This window comes from Triticum urartu, chromosome 2A, assembly GCF_056163025.1.
Source record: "Triticum urartu cultivar PI428250 chromosome 2A, HENAU_Tu73, whole genome shotgun sequence".
NCBI classification, from domain to species: domain Eukaryota; kingdom Viridiplantae; phylum Streptophyta; class Magnoliopsida; order Poales; family Poaceae; genus Triticum; species Triticum urartu.
In genome coordinates, this window is record NC_141874.1 from 36,119,708 (window position 1) to 36,136,451 (window position 16,744).

Below are 16,744 nucleotides of genomic sequence, written 5' to 3' on the forward strand. Positions count from 1 at the left end.
TTTTTGGCATGTCGTGCAGCGTGCAACATATCTCTCCACATCCCTTCTCATTTTTGGGCAGAAGAAATGACCAGCAAGGATGTCTTCTGTCTTCTTGACACCGAAATGTCCCATAAGTCCTCCGCCATGCGCCTCCTATAACAACAAAAGACGAATAGAGGGATGCATAGCTTATTAGCACGAAAAACAAATCTGTCATTAACGACGAACTTGTTCCAAGTTCTACCCTCTCTGCAATTGAGCAATGTATCTTTAAAATCGACATCATTAGCGTATTGCTCTTTTATAGTTTCAAGTCCAATTTTTTTGAAGTTAAGTTGTGATAACATGGTATAGCGTCTAGACAATGTATCGGTAATAACATTCTCCTTCCCTTTCTTGTGCTTAATAACATAAGGAAAAGATTCAATAAATTCAATCCATTTTGCATGTCTACGGTTCAGTTTACTTTGACTTCTAATATGCTTGAGTGATTCATGATCAGAATGTATGACAAACTCCTTAGTCCATAAATAGTGTTGCCATGTCTCCAAAGTCCGAACTAGTGCATAAAGTTCTTTATCATATGTTGAATAATTCAGACTAGGCCCACTGAGCTTTTCACTAAAGTATGCTACTGGTTTTCCTTCTTGCAATAAAACACCGCCTAAACCAATGCCGCTAGCATCACATTCTAATTCAAACATCTTATTAAAATCAGGTAATTGCAGCAAAGAGGCGTGTGGAAGCTTATCTTTAAGAATAGTGAAGGCTTCCTCTTGTGCGTCGCTCCAAACAAATGGCACATTTTTCTTTCTGAGCTCGTTGAGCGGCGCTATGATGGTACGAAAATCCTTCACGAACCGCCGGTAGAACCCAGCAAGTCCGAGAAAACTTCGTACCTATGTGACCGAGTTAGGGGTCGGCCAACTATGGATCGCTTCAACCTTGGCTTTATCAACTTCAATTCCCTGCGCTGCCACAACATAGCCAAGAAAAGCGACTCGATCCATGCAAAAAGTGCACTTCTCAATATTACCAAATAAACGTGCATCACGCAGAGCAGAAAAAACAGCACACAAATGGTCTAAGTGTTCCTCTAGTGACTTGCTATAAATCAAAATATCATCGAAATATACTACCACAAATCGTCCAATGAAATCTCACAAAACTTCATTCATTAGTCTCATGAAAGTACTAGGTGCATTAGTCAATCCAAAAGGCATAACTAACCACTCATATAAACCAAATTTATTTTTGAAAGCAGTTTTCCATTCATCACCTAGTTTCATACGAAATTGATGGTAGCCACTACGCAATTCCACTTTAGAAAACACAACTGAGCCACTGAGTTCATCAAGCATGTCATCTAATCTAGGAATAGGATGACGACATCAAATTGGAATATTATTGATGGCTCTACAATCAACACACATACGCAAAGTACCGTCTTTTTTAGGAACAAGTAAAATTGGTACAACACATGGACTAAGGGATTCACGAATGTAACCTTCTTCAAGTAGTTATTGAACTTGTCGCTGAATCTCCTTAGTCTCCTCTAGATTAGTCGGGTATGGTGCATGGTTGGGTAATGAGGCGCCCGGTATCAAGTCAATTTGATGTTCAATTCCTCTCATAGGTGGCAGCCCCGGTGGTACTTCCTTTGGGAAAACATCGTGATACTCCTACAAAAGGTTAGCGACAACAGGAGGCAAAGAAGAAGGCATATCCTCAAATGAAAACAAAACTTCTTTGCAAATAAGAGCATAACATTCATCAGTATGAGCATCTAACTGAAAAATTTCAGCACGTGTAGTGAAGAAAGAAGCACCTTTCAATTTAAGTTCTTTAGATGTGCTAGGATCAGATTTGTGCATCTTATTAAATTGTTCTAACTCATCAACAACTTTCCGATTTTCAGATTTAGTACGCTCAATATTTGTGTTTCTACTAGCCCTAGCAAGATCATCTTTTAAAATTTGCTCAGGAGACATACGGTGTAGAATGATTTTCTTTCCTTTATGTGTGAGAGTGTACTGATTAGTTCTACCATCATGTAAACATTGTTTATCATATTGCCATGGCCTTCCTAGTAACATAGAACAAGCTTGCATAGGCACAATATCGCAATCAATAGTATCATGGTATGAACCTAGAGAAAAAGGAACTCTCACCATGCGTGTTACCTTTACCTTTCCACCATCATTAAACCATTGAATGTAGTAAGGTTGTGGATGTTGTCGCGAAGGTAGGGAGAGCTTCTCCACCATGTCAATGCTTGCTAAATTGTTACAACTCCCTCCATCAATGATTATGCGAACGGAATGCTCCTTGACGACTCCTTTGATGTGGAAGAGGTTGTGACATTGATCCTTCTTTGCTTTGACAATCTGAGCACTAAGTAGACGATGTGATATAAGACTCATGTACTTGTCGGCGTCGTCAGCGGTCACATGTTCTTCCTCTTGCTCCGGTCTTGTGTCATCGTCTTCATGTGTAGCAAGCAAGGCATATGTGTCTTCATCAAAATCACTAGCGGAGTCGTACTCGCCGTCTTCACGAATGATCAATACACGCTTATTAGGACACTCCTTCATGACATGGCCAAATCCCTTGCAAGTGTGGCACTGGATTTCCTTTGTTCTTTTGGAGGAAGCGGACGATGACGACAAACTTTTTGTTGGAATTTGTGTAGTTCTTTTCAGTGGTGCCGAAGTGTGTGATGCTGATGTTGATGAAGAAGGCCCCAGTCGAGAGGTTGCAGGTGCTGCTATAGAGGTGCGAGTGGACGGGGCAGCAGGGGTGCGCGGCGCCCATGTGGAAGTACGACCTGCAGAAAAATTAGGAAGCATTCTCGAACGACCCTGCACTTCATGTTCAGCATGTATAGCAAGATGGAATAAACGGGTCATTGAATAATAATCCTTATAAGCAAGTATGTCATAAATTTCTCTATTCAATCCACCCAAGAACCTAGCCATAGAGGCTTCCTCGGTCTCAACTAAACCACAACGTAACATGCCCATTTGCAATTCTTCATAATAGTCTTCCACGGATTTAGATCCTTGGTTCAAGCGTTGTAGTTTATTTAGCAAGTCACGTTCATAATATCCAGGAACAAAATGGTGACGCATTACTAATTTCAAAGCTTCCCAAGTGGCAGCAATATTATTAGGATGTTTACGACAATGTTCTCTCCACCAAACAGAAGCAAAATCACTAAACTCACTAGTTGTAGCCCTAACTCTTTTATCATCAGGAAAATCATGGCAAGCAAATTTTTGATCAACTAGTAATTCCCAGTCAAGATAAACATCTGGATCATATTTGCCATCAAAAGGAGGCATGACATTTAATTCTACCCAAAGAGTCGTCATGGCCACGTACCTGAGGACGCTGGTGTCGTCCCATACCTTGTTGATTATTGCATAGTCGATGATGATCATGATCATTGTTAGCATTAACTGCATCAGGATCCTCATAATCACCATCATAGTTGTCATCTTGGATGTCGCCGGCTATCGAGTTGGCGTTGCGAGGAGGAGCTGGTTGACGGCATCGGTGTATGAAAGAGGGTGCCTCGGGTCCCCTGGGGGTACCCGACGAGCTCGTTGTAGACCTGTGTTGGTGGCTGGAAGACGCGGAGCGGAAGTGGAGGCGGCACCAAGACGGGCATCCTGGGCATCAAAACGTTTCATAATAGATGCAAGTGTTTGGGTGAACGTCTCATTGCTATCCTCGATCGACTTGAGACGCTTATTAAGTGCGCCCTCGAACGATGTGAACCGCTCGGTGTATGCATGCACATCCTCCTCGAGGCGTGCCACCGTGGCTTTCATGTTGTCTTCGTCACCTGCCATGGTTAGGACGAAACAAGAACAAAATCACAAGTATATGGCTCCTACAGTAACTACAGTGAGGCGGTGGAAAAGTTCTCTCAAATCTCCAGCAATTACTAAACTCTTACCAGTTCTTACCGTGCTGCAGTGGTTGTCGGCTGTTGGCGATGTCAAAAGTGATCAAAAGATTGATATAGCGATTACCAAGTGACCGAACAAGGTGCAATATAGGAAGTGGAGCTTGGTGAAGGTTTCCTCAACTCACAATATGTGGCACAATTAAGCAAAAAGTAATGCAAGTTGAATAATTGCTCAAACTCCTAACTAGTGCTGGCAGTCGACTAGCAAGAGAGAAAACAATCTAAACCCAGATACTGAATCAAGCGAGGGGAAACCAATGAAAATTTGAGAGCTCGAAATAGCTGGATATAAGTGAGGTATGAACGTAGTGTATGGCAACTAAGAGCAGACAAAAAAAATGTCCAACAAGTATCACGTATATGAACAGAGCAGGCTGAACAGCAAAAGAGGATTGTTCAAAAGATGCTAACCGGCCAAAACTTTGCAGCAATTATTTTTTTTTCTTTTTTTCTTGATTTTCTATTTCTTTCTTTCTTTCTTTCCTTCTTTTTTTTTGAGGCTGGTTGCTAGCAGAAGTCAGGGACACAATGCAGGGATACTGGACAAAGGTGCTATGAGAGCTAGCTATACGTGCACTGGTGTTGAGATTAGCTAAAACTAGTAGTACTAATGCACAGAAACAGTAGGTTGCTGGTGGAGAGTGTTGGTTGTGGCGCGTGTGGAGGCAGACAAAGGGATTTGGATGTCTGGCGTGGTGCGTGTGGTGAAGCGGCGCTGTCGGGCTCTAGCGAAGCGCGCGTGGATGGATGGGCGGACGCACGGTGTCAGACACGGATGGTTGTGTGTCAGGCCGTAAGCTGCTGATGTGCGAGCGGTGATATTGTGCGATCAAATCAATGCTTGATAAAAATATAGCAATGAAAAAAAGGCGTCCGGATGTACTCCCTCCTTCCATCTAGCCTAATGCGTTTTTTAAGACCGCCTTTCACTATTGACAAGATTAATAATACATAACATGCACAATGTGAAAATTATATCATTGAAAGCTTCTTTCACACACGAATTTAACATGTGTTTTGTGTAAGTTGCATGTCATATATTATTGCTCAAATATTTGGTCAAAGTTAGCCTCGAAAAACGCATTAGGCCCTATGTAGATGGAAATCTTTTTTTTTATGAGCGTGAACTAGCGTTGCGGAAGGGATGGACAAAAACAGATTGATCTAGTAGATAATTTTACACCCTAACCAATCTAAACCAGCAATTCTAGGATGAATGTAACCAAAAATTCAACCATGCAAATTCTAGATGCAAAAATTGCTAAAGGCTAAAATGGTATGTGTAATGGATGAACTAATCTAACTTTTTTGGTTTTTTCGTGGGTTTATATGACAGACAAATAAAATAAACTACGAAAACTATAAATCTCTCGCTGATGAACCTGAAAACTGATATCACTTGATGTGATGGCGGCCCGATCTTTCGATGAGAGTGGGATAATTTTCGATTTGGTGAATTTTGACCTTGACGATCCGGCTATACCGTACCCGACGATATGCCTCGGCAATCGCTAAACCAATCTCCGATGGTTATTGACCTTGCCGTAGGCACGATCAATCTGAACAACGAGGTTCGAGTTCCTGCAAGCAACCGAAGAACCAGCAAGAAAAAGGTGAATTGCAACTGAAATTGCGGATGAAAAATTGAGTATACAAACTAGATGGAAAGTTGGGGTTCCACTGTGGATCTAATAAGACAGTAGTTCTACACGTCTCATAGATGCGAATTGTAGGGATGACTAGACAATACAATAAAACCCCAGTCTAAAACCAAACTTAACCTAGCTATTTATTAAAGAAAATGCCGCCTGGGGCTGATCCACGGGACACCGGTCCGTACGGCGGCCGAGTGCTGCACGTAGGAAGTAGTCAAATGGTGTTGGCCCACCATGACCCAAAACGTGGTGTCTCTTGGTCCATGCAACAAAAATCAATCGGCTTGGGTCTTGTGGCGTCTGCTTCCTGTACCATGGCATGCACGATGGATTGGATGGATGGTGCGGTGTGTGCATGCATGCAAGGACGGTTGAGAGCATGCATGCAAAGAGTGTTGTTCCATTTGGTTTAAAGGCTCCCCTTCAATTGATTGTTTAATCCCTTTGTTTCTGAGTACAATTAAATCAGAACATGAGTGTAACATCATATTCTCGTTAGCTAAATCATATGTACAAAGGAGCGATAGTATCTGGCCATTTATTTGTCTCGCTCGCGCTCTAGTAATAAGACCAGGTGGAATAACTGATCTAGGAGTCGCGGCGGGTGTAACAATAGAAGAGATGTCCTCATCATCACGTGATCCATTTGATGTATGTTTTGATGATCAACTTGCGAGTTCCGTGACCTCGTGAACTTATGCATAGGGGTTGGCACACGTTTTCGTCTTGACTCTCCGGTAGAAACTTTGCGGCGCTCTTTGAAGTTCTTTGTGTTGGTTAAATAGATGAATCTGAGATTGTGTGATGCATATCGTATAATCATACCCACGGATACTTGAGGTGACATCGGAGTATCTACGTGACATTAGGGTTTTGTTTGATTTGTGTCTTAAGGTGTTATTCTAGTACGAATTCTATGATAGATTGAACGGAAAGAATAGCTTCATGTTATATTACTACGGACTCTTGAATAGATCGATCAGAAAGGATAACTTTGAGCTGGTTTCGTACCCTAAAATAATCTCTTCGTTTGTTCTCCTCTATTAGTGACTTTGGAGTGACTCTTTGTTGCATGTTGAAGGACAGTTATATGATGCAATTATGTTATTATTGTTGAGAAAACTTGCACTAGTGAAAGTATGAACCATATGCCTTGTTTCGAAGCATTACAATACCGTTTGTGCTCACTTTTATCATTAGTTACCTTGCTATTTTTATATTTTCAGATTACAAAAACCTATATCTACGATCCCTATTGCACTTGTATCACCATCTCTTTGCTGAACTTGTGCACCTATACAATTTACCATTGTATTGGATGTGTTGGGACACAAGAGACTCTTTGTTATTTGGTTGCAGGGTTGTTTGAGAGAGACCATCTTCATCCTATGCCTCCCACGGATTGATAAATTTTAGGTCATCCACTTGAGGGAAATTTGCTACTGTCCTACAAACCACTGCACTTGGAGGCCCAACAACATCTACAAGAAGAAGGTTGTGTAGTAGACATCAGTAGCACACAAAGTGCTCCTCCGGTATTCAGGAGTTGCATGATCTCATAGTCATAGGAACATGTATAAGTTATGGAGAAAGCAATAGCAACAAACTAAACGATCATCGTGCTAAGCTAACGGATGGGTCAAGTCAATCACATCATTCTCTAATGATGTGATCCCATTAATCAAATGACAACTCATGTCTATGGTTAGGAAACATAACCATCATTGATTCAACGAGCTAGTCAAGTAGAGGCATACTAGTGACATTCTGTTTGTCTATGTATTCACACATGTACTAAGTTTCCGGTTAATACAATTCTAGCATGAATAATAAACATTTATCATGATATAAGGAAATATAAATAACTACTTTATTATTGCCTCTAGGGCATATTTCCTTCACCTTGTTGGTTCCATCCCAGGTCACTTCGGGCAACCCATGATGCATGCAAGGGGATTCCACAAGACTTGGCATACAAGACAATGACTCCTCTCCATCGACGTAGCCGACTAGGAGTTTTGTTATCCTAGGCGTATGATACATTATATAAGTCGAGGCTTGGCTAGTCGATAGATCATTAGAATCTCAACACATCCTAGAGATGAAACTACTCTCATACACAAACAATCTCGTGGTAGATCAACATGTACTATATAACCCCTCAACCAGCACAATGAAAGCATGTTGTACGGTATTATCTCTTCGAGAGAGCCCAAACCTGGGTAAAATTTGTGTCTCTATTACCATCACACCAAGGCTACCAGCTCCATACCCACTATCCGAGATCTTCTGGATTTGACTCTATCATGGGCGGCCCATACAGGCCCATCTGTGTAGTGGCAGCGGTGTGATGAAAGATTAGAGATAGGTTCTGGTGCGATCTACAAGCCTGAACGAATTTTCATCTTCTGCTCCAACTCGGCTCTTTACTTGGGCCAAGTCGAGGACTAAACCCCATGTCTGATCTGTCAGAGATCTGTGGCCGTCTTTATCAATATCAATTTTGATCTCAATCAAGATCATGGGGAAATTCGTCCATGGGGCTCGGAGGCTCAACATCAACATTGCCCTTGCACGACTTTGCTATTTTTTGGGCAGCGGATTAGTTTTCGCCCTGCCCTCCTCTTTGAGCGTTGCTTTGACAATTCCTTTGGTCAAATCGTCCGGAATTGAGTCTACAACAACCCATAAAATTTTATCGCATTCCTATGACAGAATCTCTGGCAATCGCCGAATATACCGAGGCCCTATCAGATCTGCATAGAAATCCGCCCAGGATCGGGGCGAGGAGTCCAGCAGTGAGCTCACACATCCTTTGGAAGATACAATAATTCATATCATACGGAATTGTTATGTCGACAAGCCCTTAAAATTTTAACTCAATCCGACAACTCAAACTCCGAGGGCGGCCCAAGCAGTCCATCAAGTTTATGCTTCTAAGGTATTGTGTTTTGTTCTAAAAAACGTGCCTGCAAATTTGGAGCCTTTTCTGAGGTGCTCTTCACCGTGCACCAGTGTCAAACCGGTCCGACCTTGTTGCTCTACAGATGTCGACCTGCGCCAGCATCTCCGCGTCGTCCCTTCGTCTAGACAAGATCAATCACGTCACATTGCCACCTCGAAAAAGGCTCACAGCGTCCGTGGGTCAGGCGCACCGGCAAAGCCACGCCGTTACTTCTTCAAGACGACGTCGAGTGCGTTATGAATTTCGGCCTACATCGGCATCACCGCGCCGTCGGTTCAAACTCCATGTTATCAACTATTGACAGATGATGTTGTGGGAGAAACTAAAAACTAAGGTGACTTTTCTTTTCTGCCAATCTTCTTTGGTTCTTAATGCTCCAGTTTGGGAAAGTCATTAATTGTTTAAGAACATATTATGTGCCAAGGTTTTAATTTGATGTTCCTTGCCGGAATGTTTCTTTTAGGCTCAAATAATTGTTAATTAAACAACTAGAAAGTACAAGGGGCAACCAATAGTTGTATGAGTAGTCCATTTGAAATATGAGAATCTGTAGGTAGCTTGACCTGATCAAACTGAGGTGCACTCATTCTAAACTAATTATATCAACTTTATGCATTTCATTCTCTATTGACTTTTGGGTGATCCCGGGCGCCCGGACCCAGCCGAACCTAGCGGCCATCTCTCTGGTGCCTCCGGGCACCCGGACTACTAGCAAGGGAAAAAAATTCGGAGTCTTCTTCTTCCAATGAAACCTAACACGGATTGGGAGAAAGGTGTATGGAAAAGTTTTCAGTCCTCCGAATAAGAAATCACAGCAACCCATCCTAATAGTACAAATGTTCCTAAGACTCAAAAAGAAACCGACAAACTTTCCGAGTCGCCGAAGAACACTGTCTATTTCCCTTTTTGTATCGATGGGGATCCCGACGTCTGTAGACACCATAGAGAAGCCATTGTCCTGAGATAAACATAGAAACCGACATTAGTTCTCGCAAATTGTATTGTGATCAACACCAAAATTATAATTGAGTGGCAATTGCACTTTCATCTAGGTTTTCACCCCAGAGCTCGAAACTAGGTGCTCGAGTAGCACCACCATTGATATCCTTTATGTGTTGTCGCCATCTCTTTTGCATGATCCCAGCAGCTACACGCGATACGTATCTTCTGCCGCTGCACAATCATTCCTATGCGTCAAGCCGCTGTCCATAGTTCACATCTCCGTGCCGAAGTCAACCACCGGATCGAGTAGAAACTCTCACATGGACCACTCGACAGCCCCTGCAATCTGCTTCTACCCGCCGCGGGCTGTAGTGATCAACAAGGACCAAGCCCAATGGTGTCTCCCTACTGTCCGTCCAGCTGCCGCATTAGCAGCCGCCAGGTAACCCATAGACCTGATTTCACATCATTACCTTCCTGAGAGAAGACCTCCATAGCCATTCTTTTTTGGGGAGCCATACCAATTTAACGGGGTGGCTGCAAAGTACAATTAAACTACTCACGTCGGTTATATTTAGTTGGCTTAAGATATACATCCACACGCTACTACGTATACGATACATCCTGGGATGCACCGTGAGATTCCTTTGACCTCGAGGAAGATAAAAAGAAAAACCATCGATGCATGTCGGGCTGTCATTCTAGCAGCCGCGATGATTGTTTTCCACCTACTTGGTTACATGTCTTGCATAGTATAAAATTTTCGTTCTTCAAGATCCCATGCTCACAGAGTTCTCCAGTACTTGGACGTACATAGATATATACATGTTGGCGGCTACAAGCTAGCAACCGCAGTTTTATCTGCATTGGATTCGTTGATCCATGCATGCATGCACGTGTGGACTGTAGACGTCTCCTTCGGCTTGAATGTTTCTTTCCCCTCTCCAGGCTCCAGCAGCCTTGAATAAGATCTACTGTGGCGACTATGCACCTAGCTTGGTTCGTCGACCAGCGGAAAAAAAATATGAGACCGGGTCTATTTCTTCATCAAGTTCACAACATGCCATGTGTCTCTACAGATCTCATAACATTGTTATTCTCCAATATATACCCCTGATATTCTCTCCTTCAATATAATCATCGCCATGTCAAAATGGAGAAGAAACTTCTCCCCGGAGATTGAATGAACAACTTCTATCTCCACAAGATCAACATCGACCTAGATCTCCACAGTAACTTTTTTGCATCGGCTATAATGTCATTACTTAAGAACCACACTCATGTTGGTTATAGTTGCTTGTTTTAAATATACATCTACATCTACGATACATCTACGATACATCATGCAATGCAGCGGGAGATTCCTCTGACCCAAGAGGATAAAAAACCATCGATGTCCGGCTGTCATTCTAGCATCTGCGATGATTGTTTTTCTCCCAGTTCGTTACTCTCGCTGATGAACCTGAAAACTAATATCACTTGATGTGATGGCGGCCCGATCTTTCGATGAGAGTGGGATAATTTTCGATTTGGTGAATTTTGACCTTGACGATCCGGCTATACCGTACCCGACGATATGCCTCGGCAATCGCTAAACCAATCTCCGATGGTTATTGACCTTGCCGTAGGCACGATCAATCTGAACAACGAGGTTCGAGTTCCTGCAAGCAACCGAAGAACCAGCAAGAACAAAGGTGAATTGCAACTGAAATTGCGGATGAAAAATTGAGTATACAAACTAGATGGAAAGTTGGGGTTCCACTGTGGATCTAATAACACAGTAGTTCTACAAGTCTCATAGATGCGAATTGTAGGGATGACTAGACAATACAATAAAACCCCAGTCTAAAACCAAACTTAACCTAGCTATTTATTAAAGCAAATGCCGCCTGGGGCTGATCCACGGGACACCGGTCCGTACAGCGGCCGAGTGCTGCACGTAGGAAGTAGTCAAATGGTGTTGGCCCACCATGACCCAAAACGTGGTGTCTCTTGGTCCATGCAACAAAAATCAATCGGCTTGGGTCTTGTGGCGTCTGCTTCCTGTACCATGGCATGCACGATGGATTGGATGGATGGTGCGGTGTGTGCATGCATGCAAGGACGGTTGAGAGCATGCATGCAAAGAGTGTTGTTCCATTTGGTTTAAAGGCTCCCCTTCAATTGATTGTTTAATCCCTTTGTTTCTGAGTACAATTAAATCAGAACATGAGTGTAACATCATATTCTCGTTAGCTAAATCATATGTACAAAGGAGCGATAGTATCTGGCCATTTATTTGTCTCGCTCGCGCTCTAGTAATAAGACCAGGTGGAATAACTGATCTAGGAGTCGCGGCGGGTGTAACAATAGAAGAGATGTCCTCATCATCACGTGATCCATTTGATGTATGTTTTGATGATCAACTTGCGAGTTCCGTGACCTCGTGAACTTATGCATAGGGGTTGGCACACATTTTCGTCTTGACTCTCCGGTAGAAACTTTGCGGCGCTCTTTGAAGTTCTTTGTGTTGGTTAAATAGATGAATCTGAGATTGTGTGATGCATATCGTATAATCATACCCACGGATACTTGAGGTGACATCGGAGTATATACGTGACATTAGGGTTTTGTTTGATTTGTGTCTTAAGGTGTTATTCTAGTACGAATTCTATGATAGATTGAACGGAAAGAATAGCTTCATGTTATATTACTACAGACTCCTGAATAGATCGATCAGAAAGGATAACTTTGAGCTGGTTTCGTACCCTAAAATAATCTCTTCGTTTGTTCTCCTCTATTAGTGACTTTGGAGTGACTCTTTGTTGCATGTTGAAGGACAGTTATATGATGCAATTATGTTATTATTGTTGAGAAAACTTGCACTAGTGAAAGTATGAACCATATGCCTTGTTTCGAAGCATTGCAATACCGTTTGTGCTCACTTTTATCATTAGTTACCTTGCTATTTTTATATTTTCAGATTACAAAAACCTATATCTACGATCCCTATTGCACTTGTATCACCATCTCTTCGCTGAACTTGTGCACCTATACAATTTACCATTGTATTGGATGTGTTGGGACACAAGAGACTCTTTGTTATTTGGTTGCAGGGTTGTTTGAGAGAGACCATCTTCATCCTATGCCTCCCACAGATTGATAAATTTTAGGTCATCCACTTGAGGGAAATTTGCTGCTGTCCTACAAACCACTGCACTTGGAGGCCCAACAACATCTACAAGAAGAAGGTTGTGTAGTAGACATCAGTAGCACACAAAGTGCTCCTCCGGTATTCAGGAGTTGCATGATCTCATAGTCATAGGAACATGTATAAGTTATGGAGAAAGCAATAGCAACAAACTAAACGATCATCGTGCTAAGCTAACGGATGGGTCAAGTCAATCACATCATTCTCTAATGATGTGATCCCATTAATCAAATGACAACTCATGTCTATGGTTAGGAAACATAACCATCATTGATTCAACGAGCTAGTCAAGTAGAGGCATACTAGTGACATTCTGTTTGTCTATGTATTCACACATGTACTAAGTTTCCGGTTAATACAATTCTAGCATGAATAATAAACATTTATCATGATATAAGGAAATATAAATAACTACTTTATTATTGCCTCTAGGGCATATTTCCTTCACCTTGTTGGTTCCATCCCAGGTCACTTCGGGCAACCCATGATGCATGCAAGGGGATTCCACAAGACTTGGCATACAAGACAATGACTCCTCTCCATCGACGTAGCCGACTAGGAGTTTTGTTATCCTAGGCGTATGATACATTATATAAGTCGAGGCTTGGCTAGTCGATAGATCATTAGAATCTCAACACATCCTAGAGATGAAACTACTCTCATACACAAACAATCTCGTGGTAGATCAACATGTACTATATAACCCCTCAACCAGCACAATGAAAGCATGTTGTACGGTATTATCTCTTCGAGGGAGCCCAAACCTGGGTAAAATTTGTGTCTCTATTACCATCACACCAAGGCTACCAGCTCCATACCCACTATCCGAGATCTTCTGGATTTGACTCTATCATGGGCGGCCCATACAGGCCCATCTGTGTAGTGGCAGCGGTGTGATGAAAGATTAGAGATAGGTTCTGGCGCGATCTACATGCCTGAACGAATTTTCATCTTCTGCTCCAACTCGGCTGTTTACTTGGGCCAAGTCGAGGACTAAACCCCATGTCTGATCTGTGAGAGATCTGTGGCCGTCTTTATCAATATCAATTTTGATCTCAATCAAGATCATGGGGAAATTCGTCCATGGGGCTCGGAGGCTCAACATCAACATTGCCCTTGCACGACTTTGCTATTTTTTGGGCAGCGGATTAGTTTTCACCCTGCCCTCCTCTTTGAGCGTTGCTTTCACAATCCCTTTGGTCAAATCGTCCGGAATTGAGTCTACAACAACCCATAAAATTTTATCGCATTCCTATGACAGAATCTCTGGCAATCGCCGAATATACCCAGGCCCTATCAGATCTGCATAGAAATCCGCCCAGGATCGGGGCGAGGAGTCCAGCAGTCAGCTCACACATCCTTTGGAAGATACAATAATTCATATCATACGGAATTGTTATGTCGACAAGCCCTTCAAATTTTAGCTCAATCCGACAACTCAAACTCCGAGGGCGGCCCAAGCAGTCCATCAAGTTTATGCTTCTAAGGTATTGTGTATTGTTCTAAAAAACGTGCCTGCAAATTTGGAGCCTTTTCTGAGGTGCTCTTCACCGTGCACCAGTGTCAAACCGGTCCGACCTTGTTGCTCTACAGATGTCGACCTGCGCCAACATCTCCGCGCCGTCCCTTCGTCTAGACAAGATCAATCACATCACATTGCCACCTCGGAAAAGGCTCACAGCGTCCGTGGGTCAGGCGCACCGGCATCACCACGCCGTTACTTCTTCAAGACGACGTCGAGTGCGTTATGAATTTCGGCCTACATCGGCATCACTGCGCCGTCGGTTCAAACTCCATGTTAGCAACTATTGACAGATGATGTTGTGGGAGAAACTAAAAACTAAGGTGACTTTTCTTTTCTGCCAATCTTCTTTGGTTCTTAATGCTCCAGTTTGGGAAAGTCATTAATTGTTTAAGAACATATTATGTGCCAAGGTTTTCATTTGATGTTCCTTGCCGGAATGTTTCTTTTAGGCTCAAATAATTGTTAATTAAACAACTAGAAAGTACAAGGGGCAACCAATAGTTGTATGAGTAGTCCATTTGAAATATGAGAATCTGTAGGTAGCTTGACCTGATCAAACTGAGGTGCACTCATTCTAAACTAATTATATCAACTTTATGCATTTCATTCTCTATTGACTTTTGGGTGATCCCGGGCACCCGGACCCAGCCGAACCTAGCGGCCATCTCTCTGGTGCCTCCGGGTACCCGGACTACTAGCAAGGGAAAAAAATTCGGAGTCTTCTTCTTCCAATGAAACCTAACACGGATTGGGAGAAAGGTGTATGGAAAAGTTTTCAGTCCTCCGAATACGAAATCACAGCAACCCATCCTAATAGTACAAATGTTCCTAAGACTCAAAAAGAAACCGACAAACTTTCCGAGTCGCCGAAGAACACCATCTATTTCCCTTTTTGTATCGATGGGGCTCCCGACGTCTGTAGACACCATAGAGAAGCCATTGTCCTAAGATAAACATAGCAACCGACATTAGTTCTCGCAAATTGTATTGTGATCAACACCAAAATTATAATTGAGTGGCAATTGCACTTTCATCTAGGTTTTCACCCCAAAGCTCGAAACTAGGTGCTCGAGTAGCACCACCATTGATATCCTTTATGTGTTGTCGCCATCTCTTTTGCATGATCCCAGCAGCTACACGCGATACGTATCTTCTGCCGCTGCACAATCATTCCTATGCGTCAAGCCGCTGTCCATAGTTCACATCTCCGTGCCGAAGTCAACCACCGGATCGAGTAGAAACTCTCACATGGACCACTCGACAGCCCCTGCAATTTGCTTCTGCCCGCCGCGGGCTGTAGTGATCAACAAGGACCAAGCCCAATGGTGTCTCCCTACTGTCCGTCCAGCTGCCGCATTAGCAGCCGCCAGGTAACCCATAGACCTGATTTCACATCATTACCTTCCTGAGAGAAGACCTCCATAGCCATTCTTTTTTGGGGAGCGATACCAATTTAACGGGGTGGCTGCAAAGTACAATTAAACTACTCACGTCGGTTATAGTTAGTTGGCTTAAAATATACATCCACACGCTACTACGTATACGATACATCCTGGGATGCACCGTGAGATTCCTTTGACCTCGAGGAAGATAAAAAGAAAAACCATCGATGCATGTCGGGCTGTCATTCTAGCAGCCGCGATGATTGTTTTCCACCAACTTGGTTACATGTCTTGCATAGTATAAAATTTTCGTTCTTCAAGATCCCATGCTGACAGAGTTCTCCAGTACTTGGACGTACATAGATATATACATGTTGGCGGCTACAAGCTAGCAACCGCAGTTTTATTTGCATTGGATTCGTTGATCCGTGCATGCATGCACGTGTGGACTGTAGACGTCTCCTTCGGCTTGAATGTTTCTTTCCCCTCTCCAGGCTCCAGCAGCCTTGAATAAGATCTACTGTGGCGACTATGCACCTAGCTTGGTTCGTCGACCAGCGGAAAAAAAATATGAGACCGGGTCTATTTCTTCATCAAGTTCACAACATGCCATGTGTCTCTACAGATCTCATAACATTGTTATTCTCCAATATATACCCCTGATATTCTCTCCTTCAATATAATCATTGCCATGTCAAAATGGAGAAGAAACTTCTCCCCGGAGATTGAATGAACAACTTCTATCTCCACAAGATCAACATCGACCTAGATCTCCACAGTAACTTTTTTGCATCGGCTATAATGTCATTACTTAAGAACCACACTCATGTTGGTTATAGTTGCTTGTTTTAAATATACATCTACATCTACATCTACGATACATCATGCAATGCACCGGGAGATTCCTCTGACCCAAGAGGATAAAAAACCATCGATGTCCGGCTGTCATTCTAGCATCTACGATGATTGTTTTTCTCCCAGTTCGTTACTCTCGCTGATGAACCTGAAAACTGATATCACTTGATGTGATGGCGGCCCGATCTTTCGATGAGAGTGGGATAATTTTCGATTTGGTGAATTTGGACCTTGACGATCCGGCTATACCGTACCCGACGATATGCCTCGGC